The sequence below is a fragment of the Triticum urartu genome, chromosome 1 (assembly GCF_003073215.2).
Source record: "Triticum urartu cultivar G1812 chromosome 1, Tu2.1, whole genome shotgun sequence".
In the NCBI taxonomy this organism is placed as follows: Eukaryota; Viridiplantae; Streptophyta; class Magnoliopsida; order Poales; family Poaceae; genus Triticum; species Triticum urartu.
Window position 1 is genome coordinate 341,326,732 of NC_053022.1, and position 9,032 is coordinate 341,335,763.

Below are 9,032 nucleotides of genomic sequence, written 5' to 3' on the forward strand. Positions count from 1 at the left end.
GTCGCTGCTCCTCTTGCGCCGCCCTCTCGGTCGTCATCAAGGTATTGTGTGATGATGTGTCGTCTCCACAACGAGGTAATGGAGGAGGCACATGGGAGGGCTCCTCTTCCTTCACGGACTTCGAAATAAACTTGTCACACTGGTTCCAACAAATCATGAGGCTGGTGCTAGGGTCCAGCATGGCCGTCGTCGCCATTTCCAGCTCCCTGCATGCGCACTTGCAGCATCTCGCGCCACAGTGTTTTTGTTAACGTGAGGCGCTCCCGTAGCTTCCTTTGGTTTTGGAAAAACTGTGCACATACCCTCCCCTCGATATGTTATAAATGGTCGGCCTGCAAACCAACCTTTGGTTGGATGGTTAGGAGGACATTGGTATCCCATGCCCATCAGAGTGCAAGTCTTGAATTTGACATTGGTGTTTGCATTTTTCCAGATTTATTTCAGGCATTCCGACCATGTGCGTGGGAGAAGACGTTTCCGTCAACTACAAAGGAGTCTGTGACGACTTCGTTAATCTTAAGATGATGTGCTGGATCAGTCTCTCGGAGTCTCGTGGGAGGGGTAGGATGTGCGTGCGTGTATGCGTTCATACGAATGAGTGTATGTATGAGCGTCTGCGTCTATGTTATGTTAAAAAAAGACCGGGCCAACCAAGGCACAAACGCGAACCTCCCTCCTACTCCTGATTTTGGAGGCGCCAAAAGCTTCCATGGTCGGGTTTTAGGAAGCATCCGAAAGCTTGCTAGGTTTTTAAGTCGGGTTATCTTTATCTTGTTTAGGTTCATTTCGGCCAAGTTTTACTTTGTTTCCCTGGTTTTACCCTTTCTTTTTTATTGTTTTTTCTTTTTTAGAATTTTATTTATTTATTATTTCCCTTTTCTTTCTATTTTTTTCAAATTCTTGAAGTTCTTCCAAATTTTTTAATTGTTTTAAATTCCCAAACTTTTTTAATTTGTGAATATTTTTCTTCAAACAGTGAACGTTTTTCAAATTCACAGTAAATTCAAGTCTGCGAACATTTCTTGAATTTGTGAATTGTTCCCTAATTCATGTACTTTTCCAATTTGTTGCAAAAAAGTTTTGAACCCATACACCTTTTTCAAATTCACGAAACTTTTTCATATGCTTGAACTTTTTTCGAGGTCATGAACATTTTTAAGGTCTTTTTTTAGTTTGTCAATATATTTCTTTGAATTCGTGAACTTTTTTTCAAATTCATGAACATTTTCAGAAGCTGTGAACGTTTTGAAATTCATGTTTTTATCAAGGTTGTGAACATTTTCAAATTTGATTACCCCCAAAGTTTTGAACCTTTTACAAAAGTCAACGGCCACATATGGCGGTTCCCAGGATTTACGACTAACAAAAAAATGTATTGTACTAGTTACTGTAACACTTAACTGATTTTACCAAATATCCCTTATTGCTTTTGATTTTTATGACTGGGGATGTCAATCGTGCAAAGTCGATGTCATGCACTTGCAAAATATTATTGAAATATTTACTAGACTACTTTCATTTCCTATAAACTAGCACAAAGAAGCATCCAATCAGGAAGTGAACCTGAAGCACACTTCATCAGAACGTTCCAAAATTTAGCAGTACTATTGTCATGTGAAAGTTAAAAAACTATTTAAAAACTATTCAAAGAACTGAACGGATAGCCATAAATTCATTCATAACAAAAGGGAAAATATGCATTTAAAAAGACCATGGACTCGTTCATTACAGAGTAACACAGGGAACAATATATTCTGAAGAAGATCCGCCCAGCTGGAATAGTTATATTGGAGCAACTCTACCTAGGAGCATGGATGACAAGTGCTCAACCTATATCTTAGTTGCCGATAACAAGCTGAAAGCACAAAGACTAATCTGTTTCATCAGAAGATGGTTCTCCACCCATGTCAAAAATATCACGAGGTTCGAATTTCACCATGGTATTCCAATTCTCACTTCTCGGATGTTGGATATAAAATACCTGGTCCACTTGGGAAGAAAATACAAAAGGATCATCCTCTAACTTCTCCCATGTATGTACTTTGCGGGAGAAGGTTCACATGAGTGAATCCAAACTCATCTCTCAAATACCAACTTTGTGATGAACATCATACCAATCACATTTCAAGAGCACCACCTTGTAATCTCTGTATGACAATTCGAAGATGTCAGATAACCGGCCATAATAGGACACCATTTTCAGCAAGGTTCATGACACCACTATTTTGTGTCACGTGTCCTGTCTCGTGACTGATATTATGAAACTAGAAGCCATTAATTATATAGCCACTATAGCGCACCCCGCATTTGCTTGGTTTTGCGGCTAATGCTCTTATCTTTTCTGTAATATCCAGTCCATCATCTAGTATAACCTGTATGTAAGAGTGGTTACATTGAGTTCATATGGAACTAAAGTGAAGGAACATGCTGAAGGAGAATTATACCTTTTGTTCCAACCAGTCAGCAAAGTGTCTACTAATCAAATCCTCATTGTCATCATCCGTGAAATTTATGTTACCCGGCTTCCTCTTCTCTTGATCCACAAATTCTCTGTAATAATAAGAAAAATAACATCATGATTTTTTCCAACTTGTGAAAAACAACAGAAATAGAAGATAGCACTGAAGCACACCTACGGAGATCATCAAGCTCATCACAGTGTCGCAAGACATATCGATGTGCTTGAACTAGAAGCTGATCGTCCAACTGGCCTACAGTGACAGCCTTTCCAATTGGCTCACCAACACTCACTAGTAGAAAAAGGGGCTTTGGTCCAGCCAGAAAAGAGCATTAATCCCGGTTGCATTACGAACCGGGACTAATGTGACCATTAGTCCCGGTTCAAGCGGCGAGGGCACCATACAGGCATTACTCCCGGTTCAAATGGGACCTTTAGTCCCGGTTCGTGGCACGAACCGATACTAAAGGGTGCGATGCCCATTAGTACCGGTTCGTGCCATGAACCGGTACTAATGGTGCAATTTTCAAATCCTACCCCCCGGTGCATCACCTTTTCAGTTTTGTAAAAAGCAAAAGAAAATGATAGAAACTTCAAAATTTAAAATCCTTCGAGAGGTAGTTATGTTACTACATCTACTAGTTAGGAAAATTTAAAAACTTAAATTTGGACATGTTTTGCAGAAAATGTAAGGAAAATGTAAAACGGCTATAACTTTTGCATACGATGTCGGAAAAAAACGTATAATATATCAAAATGTTCGGAACGAAAATCCGCATCCGATGGAGATGGCCTACGGCCTGTTTGAAAATTTTTAGAGTCCTCAAATTCTAAAAGGAAAAAAATTTATGCTCAAATTTCAGTTTTTTTTTGAATTTTTGTTAAATCTGGCCAAACTATGGTCAAACTACTTATTCAAGAAGTATTAGTGTTACTAAATAATTATTTCAGTTTTTTTAAATTTTGGTCAACTATGGTCAAACTGTGGTCAAACTATGGTCAAACTACTTATTCAAGAAATATTAGTGTTACTAAATAATTATTGATTTTTAGAACAATAGTTTCAAACTCAAATAGTGAAATGTGTGACTTCATGCTCAAGCTAAATTCCTGAGGGTTAATAGGATTGCCATCTTACTATTGTCAGGAAAACAACAAGTGCAGACTTGGAAACGAGGGAGAATAGAACCCGGAAGTTAAGAGTGCCCAGGCTGGAGTAGTGAGAGGATGGGTGACCGTTCGGGAAGTTAGGTGATTTGGAATGATGAGGGGTGATTAGAGATTAAAGGTTAAATTGAGCAGTGATGAGGGGTGATTAGAGATTAGAGGTTAAAATAATTCAGAAATTTGAAATTCAAAAAAAATTCAAAAAAATTCATAAAATATCCTTTAATACCGGTTGGTGTTACCAACCGGGACTAAAGGTGGACCTCTAGGCAACGGCCACGTGGAGGGCCTTTAATCCCGGTTCCAGTTAGAACCGGGACTAAAGGGGGAGGCTTTAGTACCGACCCTTTAGTCCCGGTTCCAGAACCGGGACTAAAGGCCCTTTTTCTACTGGTGACTATCAAACATGTACATGCCCTTTGTATTATCTGAAGGATCAGGGTTCCTAGATGTTCTCGTGAAACGTGTGGTTCCTTCTAGAAATCTTAAACAAAAGGTCAAGCATTCTTCAACAATATATCCTTTAGCAATAGAACCTTTAGGATAAGTTCTATTGCTCACAAGTGACTTTAGCCAAACAAATGATCTGAACATGATAAAACAACAAGGTTATATGATCACGGGAAACAATAAATCAAATCATATACTTAGATGCACCATGGAAAATAACAAATAAAATGGAAGTAGCATACCTCTTTAGAGGGTACATCCACCTGTAATGCACCGGGCCACCAAGTTTAGCTTCTTCAACTAAATGCACCATCAAATGTACCATGACAGTAAAAAACGATGGAAGAAAAACTTTTTCCATATTACAAAGTGTCTTCACAATACTCTCTTGCAGTTTGTCAAGCTCAGAGACATCTAACACTTTGGAGCATAGCTTCTTGAAGAAATTAGCCAGCTCAAGAACTATTATCATGACATCTTTACTGGGATAACAGTTTAAAAGTGCCACAGGAAGGATGTCTTCTAGAATAACATGACAGTCGTGGATTTTGTGGCCAGTCAATGTTAATTCTTTCATGTTCACACACCTCGAAAAGTTTGATGCATAACCATCAGGTGTCCTACAATTCTTAATCACTGTACAAAGAATCTCCTTCTTTTCTTTATACATATTAAAAGGTGCATGCGGCAATTTAGTTTTATCCTTATCACCTTCATCAGGTTGAAGGCTAGATCGAATTCTAATTTCTCCCAAGTCAAGTCGTGCATTAAGGCCATCCTTTGTTTTAGAATCAATATCCAATAAGGTTCCAATTAAATTTTGACAGATGTTTTTTCTCAATATGCATTACATCTAGATTTTGCCTTAACTTGTTGTACTCCCAGTATTCCAAATCAAAGAATATTGACTTCTTTTTGAAACAATCCTCAGGCTTCTTCTCAGGTTTACGTGCGACGTTACCTGATTTCTTGTTAGGCGCTCTTTTACGCTTCTGTTTTTCAGGACCTTCAGTTGCTTTTTCACTGTCTTTGCCCTTCTTTTTCCCTTTCCCTTTCTTTGCCACAACAACCTTTTTTCCTAAGAGAAACACTCTGCCCTGCAACATTCTCAAAGCTGAGCTACCACTCATAGTAATGAAAGCAAAATCGATCAGTTTGTAATTTCCATATGCTCTTGTACATTAAACATAGGTATATATGAATATTTTAAACTATGCAATAGATACTAAGGTTCAAATTGTATAATAGGATCTACCCAATCTTTCATCTTACACTGGAAAACATAAGTGGAGATGTGTCTTTACTAGAGTGATAGAATTTATGTGATATACATAAAGAAAATATCATAAATGACAAATATGGATGTATATTCCCCAATGCTTGACAAACAGCAGAACAGAAGGCTAGCTGGTATAACCAGTTACTAAAAATCTAAGTAATATCCAGTGGTTTCTCTTGCTAAAACAAGAAAAATACTCTTGTGTGGCATGACATATGCAGCTCCCCCTAACCAGATCAACTTCAAAAATATCATGTCATCAACAATTGCCATCCAATCAACAGTCCCCACTGTTTTTAACAACAATTCTCATCCAATCACCAAAAAGTATTCACTGATTTTATCAACATTTGTCAATTTTCACCAATACAGTGTATCACTTCAAAGACAGAAAGGGAAAACAGAGGTGACATATCAGAATTTGAGCTATATTTCACATGATATGGAGATAGAAAAATGAGAAGAACAACCTACGGACAAGCTCCTAGCAGTAGAGGTGTGTCAGCGAGCTCATTGCCAAGGTCGGCAGCAAAGCGAGAGAGGAGTCGTCCGGATAGAGTATTCTGCGGCCGGCGGAGCCTGGCGTTGGGGGGAGCGGTGTCGGGCTGCAAGCGGCGGAGCCTGGCGTTGGGGGGAGCGATGTCGGGCTGCAACTGGCGTCAGGGGATCGGGGAGCTTGGCCTGGGGCAGACCGGCGTCAGGTGGCAGAGGAGCTTGCGCTGTAGGGAGGCGACCAGCGTCGAGCGGCGGGGGAACTTGTCTGGGAGGAGTGGTCGAGCGACGGTGGAGCTCTGGCCAGAGGGCCGGCGGGGGATCAGAGTCGGGCGACGCCGGAGTTCGGGCTAGGGGCGAGTTGCGGCGGCGTCAGATCATTGGCCAGGGGAGCGCGACGGCGTGAGATCTATGGTAGAGGTGGCGAGCGACGACGATGGCTCTGGCTGGGCCAAACGGCGGCGGGAGATCGACTGCTATTGCCGAGGCGCCGAGCGGCGGCGGCCCTAACTGCTGATTTCTTTTACTCCCTCCGTTCCTAAATATAGTGTGTATAGTTTTTGGCACGAAAATTAAAGAACGCACGTGGAGTGAAAATTTCACAAGTTTTGGGCGAGATTAGACCTGACTAAATTGACATGAGAAAAATAGAGAAGTTTGCCTAATATAAGTAAATGTAATCAAATCCCTAAAAAAAATTATTCAAACGAGTGGTGCAACACAAGACACCTTATATTTCGAACTTTTTCTAAAAAATCTACACACCTTATATCAAAGAATGAAGGGAGTATCATTTTAGGGAGTTGCGTATTACAGAGATAGTATAATATATTCCTCCTAAAAAAGTACGTAGTATAATATACATCAGCCCCTTTTTTTCAATCAAATAATATACATCAGCCCTGCTACATCTACAACTATTCTTTTCGGAATTGTGTACGACCTGGCATAGCAGCCGTCCATTGCATTCGCTGGGTGATTGGGATGGCTTTCTGAATCGTATCTCAGTCCTTGGTGGAGTCTGGAAAGTTTTCCTCATGTAGCGAGGCCTAACCGCCGCCACACGAGAACCGCTCCTTCCTGCGCCGTCTTCTGGGGGGCTCTTCTCTGCTGACGACTTTTTGGTCGTCGGTGGTGAGGGGGTCACCTGAACCCGCACGTGTGGATTGTTTTACCTTTAGGTTTTAGGGCCCAAAAAGTTTAGGGTTTTGAATCGTGCGACGTCTTGCCTTCAGCGCTGGCGACGATGATGCTGAATAAAGAAGCTCCGGATTCTTCTTCGGCGAGGAAATCAGCTCTATTGTCAGTGAAGGATCTGGGAATCGGTCTGTTCAAGCGGGATGTCGTGGCGGCGGCGGCATCCTTGTGGTGGACATGTATCCTCGTGCTCCGTTGTTGCGCCGGCGTATGCTCCAACGTCGGCGCGGAGCTTGGGAGGTAGTCGAGGAGCGGATGCAGATTGTGGTCTGCAACAACGGCATCTGAAAGATGGAACGTGTGCTGGGACCGTGGTTCGTGGATGGCAGGTATGGTTTCCTCCTCCGACGTCTTAGTCATGTGGGTGCCAGATCTGGAGTTCGATGGCGTGTCCGGGGTGTTGCCCCGGTTTGATTCATTCAACGGTAATGGTTTCGTCTATGGCGAGCCACCTTGAAGGTCTGCAAAGCTGCATATCAACGATGTAGTCGCGTCGATCTCAGGTGAGAAGGTGATCCGTCATTTTTTTTCTTTCAATGGCTGATATGATGGTGCTGGAGACAGGTGACGGACGTTGGTGTTAAGCTCAGAGACGTTCTGCCGTCTTTTCACTTTTGTCTTGGCGGTCTTTATGTAACTTGTATTTTAATCTTTATGATATGAATGAGACATACATTATCATGCAAAATATTTTTGAGATGGCTTCATATGAAAATCCAATGGGCTTTCCTCGTACGTACACCAATTCACAAATATACATAGACGAACAACTTTTTTTTGCAGGGACATAGAAGAACATTACTGAGGGGATGTTTAAAGTCACAATCAAATAACAAAGTAGCATTATCCAAAGTTTAGTACAGCTAATTTTCATAGATATCTGGGTTGAAAAAATAATTATTCAAAGTTTTCTTAAATCTATGATAAGAACAGAGTCGCACATTAAGACGTTTCACAAATCTTCTCGAAGAGCAGAGGCGCACATAAAGCATCTCACAGATCGTCTTTTAAAGTTAATTAAAACTAAAATACTTATTTTTTAGCCTAATTAAAATCAAAATTTTGTGGCGCTTTCTAAACGTCTTTAGAAGCGTCTTTAGGTCGCCAGTGTTCATGAGCGTAGAGATCAATAAAAAAGCGCCCCAGAAAAAGCGACCATACCTGGTGTTTTTGTTGTAGTGCCACCTGTGTGCAAAGCACGTCGGTAGAACCAGTCTCGCGTAACCGTACGCGTAATGTCGGTCCGGGCCGCTTCATCCAACAATATCGCCGAACCAAAGTATGACATGCTGGTAAGCAGTATGACTTATATCGCCCACAACTCACTTGTGTTCTACTCGTGCATATAACATCAACGCATAAAACCTGGCTCTGATACCAATGTTGGGGAACGTAGTAATTTCAAAATTTTCCTACGCACACGCAAGATCATGGTGATGCATAGCAACGAGAGGGTAGAGTGCTGTCCACGTACCCTCGTAGACCGAAAGCGGAAGCGTTAGCACAACGCGGTTGATGTAGCTGTACGTCTTCATGATCCGACCGATCAAGTACCGAACGTACAACACCTCTGAGTTCAGCACACGTTCAGCCTAATGACATCCCTCAAACTCCGATCCAGCCGACTGTTGAGGGAGAGTTTCATCAGCACGACGGCGTGGTGACGATGTTGATGTTCTACCGACGCAGGGCTTCGCCTAAGCACCGCTACAGTATTATCAAGGTGGACTATGGTGGAGGGGGGCACCGCACACGGATAAGAGATCAATGATCAATTGTTTTGTCTCCAGGGTGCCCCTTGCCCCTGTATATAAAGGAGCAAGGGGGGTGCGGCCGGCCAGGGGAGAGGGCGCGCCGGAGGAGTCATACTCCCACCGGGAGTAGTACTCCCCTCCTTTTTCCTAGTTGGATTAGGACTTGGGGGGAAGGAGGAGAGAGGGGATAGGGAAGGGGGGCGCCGCCCCCCTCCTTGTCCAATTCGGACTTGGG

General features: G+C 42.1%; 1 long non-coding RNA gene across 4 annotated transcripts; it reads right to left on the bottom strand.

The window, feature by feature from the left end:
* Positions 1-1,671: 1,671 nt before the first annotated feature.
* On the bottom strand, positions 1,672-6,364 carry LOC125510936. Of its 4 annotated transcripts, none has more exons than XR_007284819.1 (5): positions 5,825-6,364; positions 4,318-5,172; positions 2,633-2,766; positions 2,445-2,550; positions 1,672-2,372 (listed from the first exon to the last, which is right to left on the bottom strand). It is a non-coding gene; the product is annotated as an uncharacterized LOC125510936 (long non-coding RNA). The 4 variants fall into 4 exon arrangements; XR_007284830.1 differs by lacking the exon at positions 5,825-6,364 and having other exon boundaries at positions 1,672-2,147; positions 2,301-2,372; positions 4,318-5,805; XR_007284834.1 differs by lacking the exon at positions 5,825-6,364 and having other exon boundaries at positions 1,672-2,147; positions 4,318-5,800.
* Positions 6,365-9,032: the final 2,668 nt, after the last annotated feature.